We start from the raw sequence: 16614 nt of genomic DNA, 5'->3' as shown, positions 1-16614 counted from the left end.
TAGGCACATTTGGTCGACCGTACGTCACAGTACATATACTCCTAGTCGACTGAACCCGGACCAAGTCAACAGTTTGACCACAGTTTGGTCGACTGAACTCATATAGTTCATTTACACCCGGTTGACCGAACTCCCTTTGAGTCAACACTTTGACCTCTTAAGCGACCGAGCCCAAAATGAACGCTAACGCTCTGGTCGATCGAGGGTCCTTGGGAGATGCCCCAACGGTCTGGTCGACCAAACCATCTAGTTCATTTCTTCTCGGTTGACCGAACCGCGTTGTTTTGGAAAAATCGCCTTCCCAGTCGATCGACCCTGTAGTTCAAATTTGGCCCAGTCGATCGAACCATATGAACTTTGGTCGACCGAAAATGTTTCTGGTCGACCGGACCTCTCGAGTTGTCCCTAATTTTTTTTCCGTGCTTAAATTTTTTAAATGGGGTTAAAATAATTAAATTGTATTAAAACTTTTCTAATAATTCCAAGTGTGTCCTAAACGCTTATATTTTGGGGGAAGTCTATATATACCCCATTATTTGGAATAATGAGTAATAGATTAGAAAAACAATTAGCAAAAATCCTCTGATTCTCAAAAGCTCTATTTCTCACATCCAAGCCTTATTTCTTCATTCTTACTCATCCTCATTGCAAATCTTGTTCAGTAAGAGTGCTATTGTAAGTATCTAGTTAAGCTTACACTCTCGTTTGTTCTAGTTGATTGATATATATTTTTATCCGAGAGTAAGCTTGAAATTTTTCTAGGAGACTTCATTAATAAGTCTTCCGTAGGAAAACTTCATAGAGCATGTGAGTTTTGCATCATCATTGCAATATTCAAGCATTCGTATTGCTTTTTGTTTGTGAAATAAATTTTTTGCAAATCGATTTCAAATATCTTGTGTGATTTACTTTGAGAAATATTTTTTTTTTTTTGAGATATTTGTGCATACGCAAAAAAATCTTTGTTGAAATAGCCTTTGATTGATTTTATCTTCTTGAACACAAAGATCAAATTACTTTATAAATTAAATATGAATATCTCTTGTGGTTTATGTTGAGAAATATTATTTGTTGAGATATTTGAAGTGTGCTTATGATCTTTGGTTGTGCATTGTGATTGAAATATTATTTTGACACAAAGATCCTATCATTTACACTCTCACGCACTGATTGCTATATTTGCATAAATATTTGAGTATAGACACTTGGACTACACTGAGCTTATCATATCCTATCATCTGGTAGTGCATTAGTTATACTATGCGTGTTGGGTACATATCTGCTTTACACGAAAGCACAATCCTGTACCATTTGATTGTATTTCAAATCTATTGTATTTCCAGGCACGGGCCTGAAGAGGGAGATTAGGCCTTTGAAATAGTCCTGGATTGGCTTAGACCTGGTTAGGAAAGCTAAGTGCGCCATCTTGTTAAGGCATGTTGGTTGAGGTCGGTCCCTTTGAATTGACCTAGTTTGTATAGGTGCTGCTCCACCCGTTTAAGTGAGCATTATAATGGAAATCCTTGTACTGGTGTGGCCAAGGCGGGGACGTAGGCACTGTTGGCTGAACCTCAATAACATATTGTGCATGTTCATTTACATTTTTGCAATTTAATTACGGCACATGTATGTTATATTGTGAATGATTGGGTTTACATTTTCTTAGACAGACCCTAGGTTAAGTAATACTGTTAATCTAGTTTAACCTAGGAAATAAATTTTAAAAATCCAATTCACACCCCCCCCCCAACCCTCTGAGGTTTGCACCAAAGGTAACACTTGCTATTAATCTCTTTGGTGGTGGTGACCTTCTTGTCACGGGACTGAAGCTCATCAAGCGTCACAATGTCCTTGAGGTTGACGTCGAGGGTATATCGCGTGGGCATTACGTGATTGTAGTTAACTAGCTTGATGAAGGGCTTCACACGGGACTTCTTCGCCATCTTTTTCGTCAAGTCCTTGCAGATCACCTTCTTCGGACACTTTGCTATCCGCGCAACCAAACAGTGCCCGTACGGACGGTTGCTGGTGCCATCGTTGAATGATCGAATGGTCACAGATTTGCGGCTGGCAAATCGGCCCTAGAGGAGGACAACTGCCTTGTTTGGCTTCAGCAACTTCACCATTTCCTCTCTCTCTCTCTCTCTCTCTCTCTAACACATGCACGCAGCAAAACCCTAAACTTTCATTGAACAACTTATTAAAGTAACTTTACCATCTTTCTTTAATGGCTTTTTCCTTAACCAAGACAATATCATTCTCACATTTTATACATTTTATATTTCCTAAGTCCTTACTCTTCCTTTCTCTAACTTTCACAAGTTTAAATATATCTCTTTCCCCTTCTTTTGTATCTAATTTATCATACAAACTATTAAATGATCTGTATTTAGTTTAACAAATGCCTTTTTTTTTTTTTTTTGCATATTTTCTAATTTCCTTATACTTTTCAAAGTTATCCCTATTTTTACATTTTTGCCACATTTTATGCCAAATTCTTTTTTTTCTTTATAGCTTTTTGTATATCTTTATCCCACCACCAATTTTCTTTTCTGTTCAAGAATCTTGCACTTGATTTCCCTAAAATCTCTTTTGCTATCTTTTTAATAGGGTCTAGGTTATGCACAAGGAAAGACAACTTTTTTGACATGTCATATCACTTCTACGTCTCTTGTGGTTTTGGTTTGAAACTATTATGAGTAGTGATAGAAAAATACATCGTGCAAATTTGAATCACTAGGAAGTAGTTCAAAAGAGGCCGAAAACTTTAGAGACTAAATTAATTAAATATAACTTAATATTTGATATAATAGAATGTGACGAATTGAAAGTAAATATAATAAAAAATTATTTAACAAATTCATAAAATTATAAAAATTAATTTGAATTTCATTGAATTATTGTCTACCAAATAAATTATACAATTAAAATTATTAAAGCACAAAGTATACTTTAATTTTGAATTTTTCTATTTTAAAAGGAGACTAGTCATTTTCGTGAGTTGGTTTGCATGGTAAAATTGCTAACCACCTCGGAATCTAAATATTTTATTTTATTTTATTTTTTTTGATCAAAATGGGTAAATATATTGATCAACTGAAAAATATACAACAACCCTGAACATATCCAGGACAAAAGGACTACAATGAGATCACTCACCGTGCAATTCCAAATAATACATCAAACCTGGGCATACCCAGGGGCCATGGATGGCCACTTCTAAATGCCTACTTACATGTCATGAAATATCAAACTAAGTACATGTCAAATTTATCAAAAACCGCCCTATAGGCGTGTTTCTGGATCAGTTTAACTAATTTTATAGGGGGGATTACAATACTTTCAAATATTTTTCTGTTCCTAAAATGCCAAATACAGTACACGGTAGCAGCAAGTCCAATTCTTTTTCCTGCAGAATGCACTCCATTCCCCTTAGCCTATTTATAAAGCCATTTCACAGCAGCCTTGATTGTGGACATGGCTCTCCTAATTCCTAACCATTTCCTTATTCTACTCCAAATTTCAGCCGAGAACTTACATTTGAAGAAGAGGTGGTCAAGTGTTTCCCTGCTTTCATCACAAAATGTGCATCCCTGATCAATCCCCTCAACTTGAATTTTGTCACAAGTTGGTAGCTTCCCCTTCAGGTCGAGCCATAAGAAAAAAGCATGCTTTGGGGTAGACCCATTGTACCATACTACTTTAAACCAAGGTACTTTATAGTTTTTCTCTCTCCATAAATCATACCACATGTGCGAATTGTTTTGCATTTTATTCATCATTTCCATAGCTGCCTCTACTCCCCCAGCAATCTGAACTAGTTGATTTTTAATCTCAACCACCCTCTTAAATAAAGGAGAGTGTTCAACCACCCTCACCTGTAATGCCATGCAATGCTAATCATTTCTATGGGTGATAGATAATGTTTAGCCTCAACGTTTGAAAAAATCACACCAAGCTTCTACGTATTTTTCACAAATAGAAAACCACTCTTAAGGGATCATTGGATTCGTTTTGAGAAATATGAAAATGAAAATAAAAAATTGAACTAAAAATTTAGAACAAAAATTAAAAATGGAAATCTACAGACCGATTTAGTTATTGTTAAGTTAAACGGTTGATTGAACAAATACTCATTTTTGTCCCTAGATCGAATAACAGTATAAAAAAATGATTCATATAATAAAATTAAAAAAATTGAAAATAAAAAATATTATAATTATTTCGCTTAATTCATATATTTCAAAACTCACTTTTGTTACAAGAATAATCTTATTCTATATGAAAACTATAAAATAATAAAGATAATTTTTTAGCTGATTATTTTTTAAAATGTCTAGGTTTTTATAATTTAATTGTACCATAATTTTACATAGCCAATTTATCCTAACTTTAATTTAAAACTATTTGCAAAATAAATGATTTAATTGACAAAAGTTAATTCTAAATATGTGTTGGCCTAACAAGGTTTGCGAATCTTATTTTGATGATAACAAATAAGAGAATTTAACATGTTTTGGTTAATCAAGAGAATTTAACATGTTTTGGTTGAAGTGATGATGTTTCAAGAATTAATCATTAGAGTTCAAGATCAAGAGTGCATTGATAGCCTATATTCCAAACAAGTGATCAAAAGAAAGCTCAACAGATCAAAGATTGACAATTCTTATGAAAAACTTAAAGAATGTTGAAGCTCAAAGTCAAGATGGAGTCAAAGGAAGACAGATATGAAGACTTCACACTTTGAATGTTTAAGTCTTACGAAAGTCTTATGCAAGTACTTCAATTTAAAATCAATATGGATGCTTTGAAGCTCTTAGGTTAATTACTTGGAACTAGATACCTTTTAATTCATCATTTTCTTTGGTCATTTTATTCAACATTTTAGATACACAAATATATTCAAATTGTAATTCTCTAAACGTAGGCATGCAATCAGAATCTCAATCATCAAATGAATAATATGAAGATAAAACGGAAGAGGGCGATACCTCATCACCATGTGCCATCAAGTACAGATTAGCAACCTTTGAGTCGCTACGGTCTAATTCTGAGTCACTGTTGCGTAATTTATCCCACGAAGTGCCTGCTTTCATGGCTTTCTTCTTTTTCTTAGCCTATTTTTTCAGTAGTGGGCAGTCTAACTTGATGTGCCCAACTTTGTTGCAATTGTAACATGTGGGAGCATTTGATTTTTATTTTCTTTTGTTAGACTCTCCTTTCTCAGATGCAGACTCCCTATATCTTTTATATGGCTTTCTATTCTTCTTGAAGAATCTACTATATTTTCTAGTTAGCATGACCATATCATCATCTATGTTAGGTTCTCTGCATTCACTAGATGTGTTAGTGGAGGTTTTCAATGCTGTCACTTTCTTCACCCTATTATGTTCATTGACTCTCTCATTTATGACTAATTCATAGGTGATCAGGGAACCTATCAACGCATCTAGAGTCATGGCCTTAAGGTGTCAACTCTCAGAAATGGCAGTAGCCTTAGCTTCCCAAACAAGAGGTCAGCCTCTAAGGATCTACCTAATCATCTCATATATGGGATTGGTCTTACCTAATGCATATAGTGAGTTTATAATGTGTGTAAATCTAGTGTACATGCTCTGAATGGACTCACCTACATTCATTCTAAAGGCCTCATATTCACTAGTCAACATATCTATCCTACTATCTTTCACATCCCTAGTACCCTCATATGTGAATTCTAACATATCCCAGATTTCCTTTACAGTAGCACATGTCATTATTCTATTAAATTCATTCACATCAAGACTACAATACAGAATGTTCATAGCAGTGGCATTCAAACCAACAGCTTTCATATCATCTTCATCATTTTCGTCCTTAATTTTAGGAATTCTAGTTGTACCCTCTATTTTCATAGGAACATAATTTCCCTTAGAGACCATCCTCCATACATTCCAATCTGCATTTTGAAGGTAGATGTGCATCCTTTGTTTCCAAAATGTGTAATTAACACCACTAAAAATAAGAGGTCGTGTGGAAGATGGTTCCTCAGGGAAAAGGGTCACAGAGCTTTAAGCCATATAAGATCTTTTGCAAAATAACTATTAGTCTATGCTATGTGGCTCTGATACCAATTGTTAACTTCACCGTGATCTAAAGAGGGGGGTAAATTAGTATTTTTAAAATAATGCTCTAGGTCAATATCCTAACAACAATATATTCAAAACCTTAAGGTCAATATAGTGTAAGTAAAGTAAATCAATTATAATATCTACTAGAAATTAAATAACGCAATTTAATTAACTACGCATGCACTAGAAAGCAGTAAAGAGAAGTGACATGAAGAAGTATTATCGAGATTTAGCAAATTGCCTACGTCCCCGCCTTGGCGAATAAGTACAAGGATTACCACTATAATGCTTACTTAAATGGGTGGAGTGACACCTAAAGAAGCAGGTCAATTAGCACAAGACTGATCTCAACCTTTACACTCAATCCTTACCGGGCTGGATTACAGCTTCCTCAGACCACACCTGGAAATACCACAGTATCTTCACAATAATTAAATTGGTACGGTGATTATGGTTTCATGTAAAGCAGATATGTACCCAATATAGCCAATCACAAACACCACAAAATGATATAATGAAGTAAGCTCAATGTGGTCTTAGATGTCTACTCTCAAATACTTATGCAAATGTTGCAATCAAAGCGTGAGAGTGCAAATAATATGATCTTTGTATCACATAATATATTCAATCACAATGCTCAAACAAAGATACTTGCCACACTTCAGATATCTCAACAAATAATTTTTTCCAGAATATATGCGTCAAAGGATGTATAGATTTTTTTAGCAAAAAGGGTTTGATCTTTGTTTTCAAAATATAATACTACTCAAAGAATATTGCAACAAAGATCTTTAGATCATAAGCAACTATCTCTCTAAGAATTTTTCTCAAAATAAAACACACGAGATATTTAAAAATGATTTGAAAGTATTTTTAGCAACCAAAATCGAATAAGAACTTCTTAAGATATTGCAATGATAGTGCAATACTCAGAAGCTCAAGTGAAGTCTTCTTAGGAAAGACTTATTGTTAAAGTCTCCTAAGAAAACTTAAGGTCGTGCTCTCAAAAAAAATAATTTCAATCAATTCACAAATTTGAGAGAGCAAACCTATAAGACAAGAACACTCAATTCACATTTACAAACAAATTTTTGGCAATATGGCAAGGTAAGTATGAGTGTAGGAAGCTTAGAAGTGAGTAAGAAAGATCTTGGAATTCAGAGAATTTTAACTAATCAAGTTTACTAATCTGATGCTAATTATTTCAAATGAGGAAGTATATATAGAATATCCATTGATTATAGTCGTCCAGGAGACATAGGGAATTATTAATTATGTTTTAAAACATTTTAACCTGATTAACCCTATTTAAATATTTTAACCACGATAAAAATAATATGGCAATCCAAGAGTGCCGGTCGACCAAAGGCGAGGTTGGGTTGACTGAGTGTCCAAGTTTAGTCGACCGAGTAAGATTTGAACTAGAAGTTTGGTTGACTAGACACAAGGGTTCCAAGGCGATTTTTCAATTTTCACGCGGTTTGTTCCACCGTGTGAATTTGAACTAAGTGATTCAGTCGATCGGGCGGTTGGCTAGACACACGTGGGAACTCGGTCGACCAGGTGGTTGGCTTAATCATCAGGTGCGGTCAACCATGTGGTCAAATGTTTGATTTGGAGGGAGTTCAGTCAACGGGGTGACTTAAACTTAGTAAGGTTCGGTCAACCGTGCAGTGGTCAGATTGTTGACCCTGTGACAGGTTCGATCGACCGACATATTTATACTCATGAAGTACGGTCGACCGAACATGCATTTTAAGTGCATTTCGGTTCTATTTCTTTATGTGATCACCCTTTCCATATAAACAAATATATTTGTAAATGTATGAGTGTCCTAGGGTCATTCTAGGTCTTTTTCGTTTTGAACTTACCTATCATATCATGCATGTGATGCATATGATTATTACAACCCAGATCCTATTTACTATTACAGACTCATAATGAATAATAAATTTAAATACATCACAAGTAAAGTCTTTAAGGCCTTCAACTTCTACTTTTTGTGCCATCATTTTGTTTTGTCAACTGTACACCTGCACATATCCTCAAACATCCCTAAAATACAACAAGTATTTGTCATTATCAAAACTAGGTGTGACTTATAAGGTCAAAAGAAAGATTTGATTTTTATATGATCAAGATTGGCTATAGAAGATGTGAATATGACTGGTGTGTATATGTGAATAAACATGATGATGGTTTTCTTATTTTCTTGTTGCTGAATGTCGATGATATGTTAATAGCTGCGAAAGATTTTAAGTGAGGTAAATCAGTTAAAGGAATTGTTGCATAAAAAATTTGACATGAAAGATCTTGGTCTGGCCAAGAAGATACTTGGGATGGAGATTCGCCGAGACAGAACTGCAGGGTGGTTGTGATTATCTTATGGCGGTTATGTGGAGAATGTGTTGGAAAGGTTTAACATGGCTGATGCTAAACTAGTATGTACACCTCTAGCGAGTCATTTTAAATTGTCTACTTTTGAATGCCCAAGTACGGATAACGATATCCGAGTCATGTGAAAGGTCCCTTATGCTAATATTGCAAGGAGTTTAATGTATGTCACGGTGTGTACAAGACCAGACTTAGCATATGTAGTGAGTGTGGTAAGTTTTTTTCTAATCTTGGTAGATAGCACTGGGAAGCTGTCAAATGGATTTTCAGATACTTACAAGGAACTTCTGGTTATAGCATCATGTTCGACAAGCAATAGGATAGTCCTTCATTTGTGGGGTTTGTTGATGCTGATTATGCAGGGGATATGTATGAGAGAAGGTCTGCAACAGGTTATGTCTTTACTTTTGTAAGAGATCCTATATGTTGGAGGTCCACGGTACAATCCTTGGTGGCATTATCTATAACTAAATCTGAATATATGGTAGTTGCAAAAAATGCAAATGAAGCCTTATGGCTTACCAATTGGTCAAAGAGTTAGGTATACAACAAAATGGGCTTGAGTTATGTTGTGACAGTCAGAGCGCTATCTACTTAGTGAAGAATCAAGTGTACCATGCTAAAACCAAACATATTGATGTAAGGTTCCATAAGGTCCGGGAATTGATTATTTAAGGTGAACTTGTATTGGAGAAGGATCACACATCAGAAAAGCAGCGAATATTTTGACAAAATCGGTTACTACTGAAAAGTTTAAGCATTACTTGGACTTACTTCATGTTTCTAAGTGTTACAAGGGAAACGTACCCAACCTAACATTCCAAAGTCAAGGTAGAGCAATGAGATATGTTTTCAGGTTCTCCTAAGAGGGGGTATACTCGTCAATGTGGAGATTGTTGTATTTTTGTGGCTCATATACTTGATGGAGTACATAAACATGGAAGAAAACATAAATTGAAGTTACTTGTGCTAAGCAGCAAAAATCAATCTACTAATAGGCTAAATCAATCGACTGATAAATACAAAGTTCAGTAACTATTACATTCTATCCAAAACAGTCAACTAATTAACCCAATTAGTTAACTGATTTGCTCGGAGCTGCGAGGATGATTTCAAAATTTGAAAGTGAATGTTAATATGGTTGGGTGTTTGGAGGAAAGCCTCCAAAGTGTTTATAAATATACCATTGTGGGTATATTCTGAGCGTGGAAGATCATTGTATTGTATTGTATTGTATTGTGTACTTTGTGATTCTCATAGTGAAAACCTTTGTCGATTGCTCCCATGGACATATGCTTTGTCGAATCACGAAAATCTTTATGTTGTTGAGTTTTACTTTCAGATATACTGCGTGTGTGTGTTCCATATACGTTTTTCGTTGTTTGTTGCGTTTAAATTCCACTATACAATTCATAGTTCATTCATAACAGAGATAATCTTGGCACCCAGTAGTTGGTTTTTCAAGTTCAATTTGGAGTGAGTACAAATATAGTGCTAGAGTTAGAAGCAACTCAATATGATGTTAATTTTTTTTGGAATTCAGGAAAACACTCTACAATTCTTTAGTCAAAATCCTTTTAAACTCTGCACTTATATATAGATATAAAATATGGGAATTCTAGCCATCATTGCGCCACTTTGGACACTATGGTGGGGCACCAAATCCGCAGGGGTGAAAGTCGTCTACCCATTGATGCACCCCTGGTAATTCACTAGGATAAACTCTTAAGGGGAAATCGAACCCATGACCTTAGGGTCACAAAGTCATAGGTCACCCTTACTACTTGAGCTAACCTAGTTAAGCAACTTTGTACTTATTAATACATGCAAGTCTCATATACATTCTTTGTAGCCTCTTAAGTGCAGATTATTGTAGTTAAATTGCAAAATTGTTTTGTTTTGCAATCCCCCAATAAAGTGAGGGAAAAAAAAAAGAAGAAGGGCTAAGTACGGCCACATCTTTTAGGTTTACACCTTTGATTTTCAAACCGACCTTCCATCCCTTCTACACCTTTCATTTCGAAACACACTTTTTCTAGAACAATTAGCATAGTAATAACATCGTTTAACAAAATAAAAAAAAAATTATTTTTGCTCGATGCGTCATGTATGTCTGCTTTCAATACAGTCAATGCCACGTTAACCCACAGAAAATGTCCACGGAAATTGAAATTTGACTCATCATCCCTCCACAAAACTTGCCTTCTTTCCGAAGCCAAGCCTCCAGCTCTCCCCTTGGGGATTTTTTCCTTTAAAAAAATGCAAAAACCACTGCGCACCTAACTGGCAGTGGCTGCTGACCGCCCTTCACAAACTCAGGACGTTTCCTCTGAACATGGAAAACCATCTAAGACTTGATGATGAGAAAAATGAAAGCGGCGGCAAAGAAAGCGCAAGCTGAGATCGGATCTCAGCTGGCAAAGATAACGAACTTTGGAAGCAGATCTCGGAAGACCTTCAAAGTTGAAACTGTCTAATCTACACAAGTAGGGTTGTTGGTTTGACAGTAAACGATCATAATGAGGATCAAGTTAATAGTCGCCAGCTTGGCATGATGAAAGCAACCGCGCTAACTAGTTTAAAAGTATTTTTGACAAACTACCATTGTGAATAATGGTCAAACCTTCTAGACTCTGAAGGCTAATAATTAGTATTAATATGAGATTTTTTAATGATTTTTTGTTTCGTGTAAGAAACGTGATTAATTCATTTTAAGGTTGATCCTATTCCATTCATACTAAATGCAAAACGAGTGATTATTTGTCTTTTGGAAACATATCGGTTATCAAAGCTTAAAATTTTTATGCTCGAGGCGTTATTTCAACTCTTAAAATTAGGTGAACAAAATATAAAATAAGAGATAACTTGTCTCTTATTCTGTAGTCAGCTAAGGAATAACATGGATCTGCAATTGACTTGAAAAGACAAAAAAAAAAGAGAGATTATTTCATAGGTTAAAAATACAAACCTTTTTTTAAAGTTTGGTTAAACAACATAAAAATAATTAGCTAGTATATTCATGGATTGGAGTAGGACGAAAAAAATAAATAGCTATTATATAGGGATATAACAATTGGAGCCTCGTTCCCTCCTCTATTTCTTCCTATTGCTAATGAAAAAGAACTTTTAAAGAGCACTTGATGAAAAATGCTACTTTGGGTTGTGTATGGATTAATTTTCCTACCTTTCATATATAAAAATGACTTATTAGAAAGTAACAAATTTTTCGAAATATCTTGAGAAAAAAGTTATAAGCTCTCTAAAATGTTTGAATAATCTAAATGAATAAAGTATTGTAGGAATGTGAATACAAAGTCAATTTTTTTTAATACTTCAAAAAGTAAGGACATTCGTAGAATAGAATAATATTTTTAAAAATAACTTCTAATTTTGAAGAGTTTCAAACTCTTTTAAGAACTACACAAAAAAAAAAAAAATCTAATATGAACTTCTTAAAAGCTTGAAAAAAAATTGTTTTACCATTTGTGTTACCCCTAGCTTTTGTTTTTAAAAAGACAAAGTCATCCCAAAAACTAATCAATGGCAGATGACTTGGAAAAATTAGTATTCAACACAAATTAGAGTTGGTAATTGTTGATTCGATTCCCAAACAAGCAACAAGTATTCAGTTCAGATACCAATTCTTGTGATAAACAAAGGCTCTGATACCACTTGTTGTTGTTTCATTAGCCGAATACGCGCAGTAGAAGCATGCAATCACACACGAATCAATTAACTACCACCAATGCAAACACTCGATGCTGAAATATACTCAAGAAGCAAATTAAGAATAATAAGAAGAACAAAAAACACAAGTAGAACGCACAAGATTTACGTGGTTTGACAATAGCCTACGTCCACTGAAGCAGCACTTCGATTTTCACTATGAACAATGTCCAAGTCACAATCTTTGGATTATAATATTGTTTATGTATAAACTCAATGCACACAGAAGTGTTCTACTATATCTAAACTACATCTATAGCGATACCTCGGAGGAAATCCCTCCAATTAGCCCAATCTAAAAGCCCCCGATTTGAATTTACATAATCTGCGCCGATTGAAATCATAAACGATTTGGTGCTGAGAAAAATACCCTTTCCATTTTGCCTGAAACCATCCATGGTTAGGGCCCAATCTGTCGACAGTTTGCCCTTATACCTGCAGACTTCTCTCATGCCATTGCCCCTCACTTCACGTAACTTTCTTTGGTAGATGTGATCCGTTCTAAATATGAGCCACATCCCCAATGATGAGTTCCAAAATGCATGATTTTAGACCCTCATTTATCTTTGATTATCCTCATTTTATTATGTATTTGCCTAGAGTTATTATTATTCAGAGCTATGCAAGGTTTGTTTGTCTTTTCAAGAAAAATAGGTTAAAACCATGGAGCTAGCATTACGAGAAGCCAAGGAGGATTTGGAGGACACAAAGCTCAAATCAGATGCTCAGCCAAGCTCTTGAAACTTTAGATCATCAAGGGACAAAAAGACGATGCTCGACCATGTAGTGCGACTAGTAGCAAAAGGAGCGACTAAGTCTTTACTCGCAGACTTCAAGTTTCAGACTGAGATCAAAATACTTCAAGGTTCGACCAAGTCCTCGACCATGTGAACCTCTAGGGCAACCACGTCAAGATACTGAGACAAAACTGAGAGTAGAATTTTTGAGAGCCTCAACGAAGTGTTTGACCAAGAGACCTTAAGGGGCAACTATGTCGAGTTCCTGATATTTCATGAAGTTCGAGATCCTGCAAACCTCAACCATCGACTTGACTAGAAAGACCTTAAGGCGCAACGTTGTCGGGACCTGAATCCAGAAAAATAAATAAAGATAAGAGAAGGGAAATTAAAAAGGATAAAACAGCAGAGCACTTCAACGAGACGCAGGGGCCCATTGACGAGAAGATACCAAGGGATTTTCGAAAATTCTGAAATCTCAGGCTCTTCAACGAGGTCACTCTCTAGGCGACAAATGCCCTTCTTTGGCTCTTCGACGAGAACTCCCACTCATTGACGAGGTTAGCCAAGTCAACCTAGTTATAAATGGAATATTCATTGCTTCATTGCTAAGTTATCTCAACTCTCTCTCTCTCTCTAAGATTTCGTGTCGTTTGTTGCTGGAATCAACGATCCGACATCGCTACGTGGATTAGGAGGAGAATCTCTATAGTTATAGTGAATCAGATCTTCTTACTCAGGATTTTTGGGTTTTTCCCTAAAATTGAGGTAAGGATCTGATTTCATTTTTGGTTTAGTAGATATGTAGTAATTGAGATCATTGTGAAGTATTGTTATTTGGTTTTTAGGTTTCAATGATCCCGTGTCGTTGTTTTGGATTGATTCGTTCGTGTTTCAGTTTTCGAGATTAAGGTAAGGGGATTTGTTTACATCAGTTATTTTTGCAAAGTAAATAGGTAGAATTGTAGCCTATGCTATTATGTACGTTATGATTGTTTATTTACAAAGTTTTACCGGGAATAAATGTTGATTCTTACAATTTTACGATTTTATGATTTTGGAAAAAAAATGAGGTTTTTGGCATATGATCTCCAAATTTCTTTATTTGCACTAAAACTAAAGTAGGAGATGCTTGAAGTTTTTAATAGCAGTAGAAATGATATTTTACAAATCAGTTTATATGAAATGTATATTTGATCAAATAGGTGTGACATATTTAATGAAATGACATGAAGTGGAATATACTGAATTGTTTGGTATATTTATGAAATAGGAAACTAAAGTTCCGAATGATTTTCAGGAAAAGCAGAAAATAGGTCCGGTTAGATACCGTGCCAAGTATGAGAAAAGGGTAAAACCGAGAGGTCACGAGCTAGTTTTTACCACAATATGAATGAAAGTATGCATAAATGAGATTGTGAAAATGCTAGAATTGCACACATTATTATGTTTTAATTTACATTATAGATATGATATTGGGACTGTAGCTTGTTACTCAAAGCATAAGAAGCTCAATAGTATATGAAGCCTTAAAAAGTTTATATTAACTATAAGCGCGGTACCGTTGCTAAAACAGATAGGTATAGTGCGACCACACGCAGTTATTTTTTAGTGTGGGTATCTAGTAGTCGGCTTGGTAAGAAGGGCCATCGGTTAAAAGGGATCAGGGTGGTGATAGCCAAGTTGAGCTGCAGTATGCTATGATGCTTGACAATACCTGCATGAACAAGGTTCGATCAGTGCATAGTTATCGCACAACCCTTGCTATAGGGAGTTACTGGTTTAGTTATGATTGTTTCAAAGATGGACGGTGTTGTAATTATGCATATACATGATTTAAAAGTTTTAATGGGCAAAGTCACAGGTTTGAGTACCGGGTGGAGGGACTATGCAGAGTATGGACCTGTACCCTTCCCTAACTTCCGAAACTCTTGCTTGTTACAATGCTGAATTGTCTATTGCAGGAGCTATATTTATGTATCTCCTATATTATAGGATTAAAAATGCTTAAAATATATAACTACTTTCTAATGGTTAATCACAAGTTGTCACACAGTGATATAATATCTTCGTCCTTACTAAGAAGTGTCTCACACCAATCTTACAACCTTTGTTTCAGGAGTTACAGGAAATCGGTCCTAGTCTTCTAAAGAGACTGTGAAGCCTAGAGTCTTGTTAGCTGACGTAAGTTTTGTATGAGTTCTGGGTTTTTAGCCAGGATGGGTTTCTCTGAATGTAATACAGTTTATGTTTTACATATGGATGAATGTATGCAAGGAACAGTTAGATACTCTGGTACATCTATTAGAATCCATATGGATGTTTTTGTTTTCCACAATATATGAAAGTATAGATCAGTATGATATACCCGTATGTCCTTATTTAGGGCAGGTATTTGATGTATGTTATATGATTGAACATGTTATGTATGTATAGTAGCACTCTGGGACCATATAAAGGGTCGAGGAGTTATAGACACAGTCAAAAACATCGAAGATTCGAATTCCTAATTTCTCACAAGTCTTAACCAGGGCGCACACAAGGGAAGCATGGGAGCGACTTGGTCGACAGTGATGATCTTCGACATGAGATTTGCTATAAACTTTTCTAAATTGTAAAACAAACTTTGTAAACCCTAGAGCCTATAAGTATTCGCTATGAACACGAGCTTTGGGTTCCTCTTTGGCCTCTCTTATGTTAGTGATAGACTTAAAATGTCATTGAGAGGAAAGTTAGATTAGGAGTAGTCTAGATTTATGGATTGTGCAAGGTGTATTCGACTACTTGTGACAACCGGTGGAGCTCTTGTGTTTTCTAGTTTATATTACATAATCATTCAGTTGTATTTTCTAGCGTTAGTGACAGACATATTGATTGCAAAAGGATGATCTTTTTACATGCTCTCTTTCTTTACTGCTTTCATTTACTACTTTCATTTATTGTTTGGATGGTGATTATGTTTAGTGACAAGATTAGCACCTTTATTGCTTCAATCAGGTACACGTATCCTATAGAGGTTCTCGTGATCATTTGTGATATAGTATACTTTGGTTCCTGACCATGCTCCAGACGGCTGGTGCACCCTTGCTACTCTATGCCATCAAATGGCTCCTTAGATTATTTAGTTGGATTCTAGTTAGTTTAGTACGATAAACTCAATGAACTTAGATTATGCAAAAAATACATCCTAAATTATACTCATGTCTAAACATTGCTTTGTAGGAGTAGAAAAACTTAGATTTAATTGCTTTCTTTTATATGCTTTCCAATAGTTAGTTATATTCCATCCATTTACCATCTTTTACTTCTCTTTTTTATAAGGCTATAGTAAACTAATTTGTAAGTAGCTTAATAACTGCGCTTTAAGTGTAGTAATCGGGAAAAATAAAATTTTAAATAATAATAATAATAATAATAAGATAATAAAATAATAAAATAAGATAAATTAATTAAATTAACAAGTAAAATGAATAGTATGATAAAGAAAATATATATATATGTGTGTGTGTGTGTGTGTGTGTGTGTGTATATAAGTAAGTTATTATGATATACATTTAATATATAATATAAAGTTATATATATATATATATATATATATATATATATATATATATATAAAGTGTAAAAGCTTCTCCAAGAAGCTTTAC

At 34.9% G+C, this 16614-nt stretch overlaps 1 pseudogene; it reads right to left on the bottom strand.

Annotated features, from left to right (window-relative positions):
* LOC131167600 (large ribosomal subunit protein eL27y-like) overlaps positions 1 to 2126 on the bottom strand; it is a 29654-nt pseudogene extending 27528 nt beyond the window's left edge.
* Between the last annotated feature and the right edge of the window lie 14488 nt (positions 2127 to 16614).

The sequence above is a fragment of the Malania oleifera genome, chromosome 11, assembly GCF_029873635.1.
Source record: "Malania oleifera isolate guangnan ecotype guangnan chromosome 11, ASM2987363v1, whole genome shotgun sequence".
Lineage (NCBI taxonomy): Eukaryota > Viridiplantae > Streptophyta > Magnoliopsida > Santalales > Ximeniaceae > Malania > Malania oleifera.
This window is presented reverse-complemented; position numbering and strand designations above follow the sequence as displayed.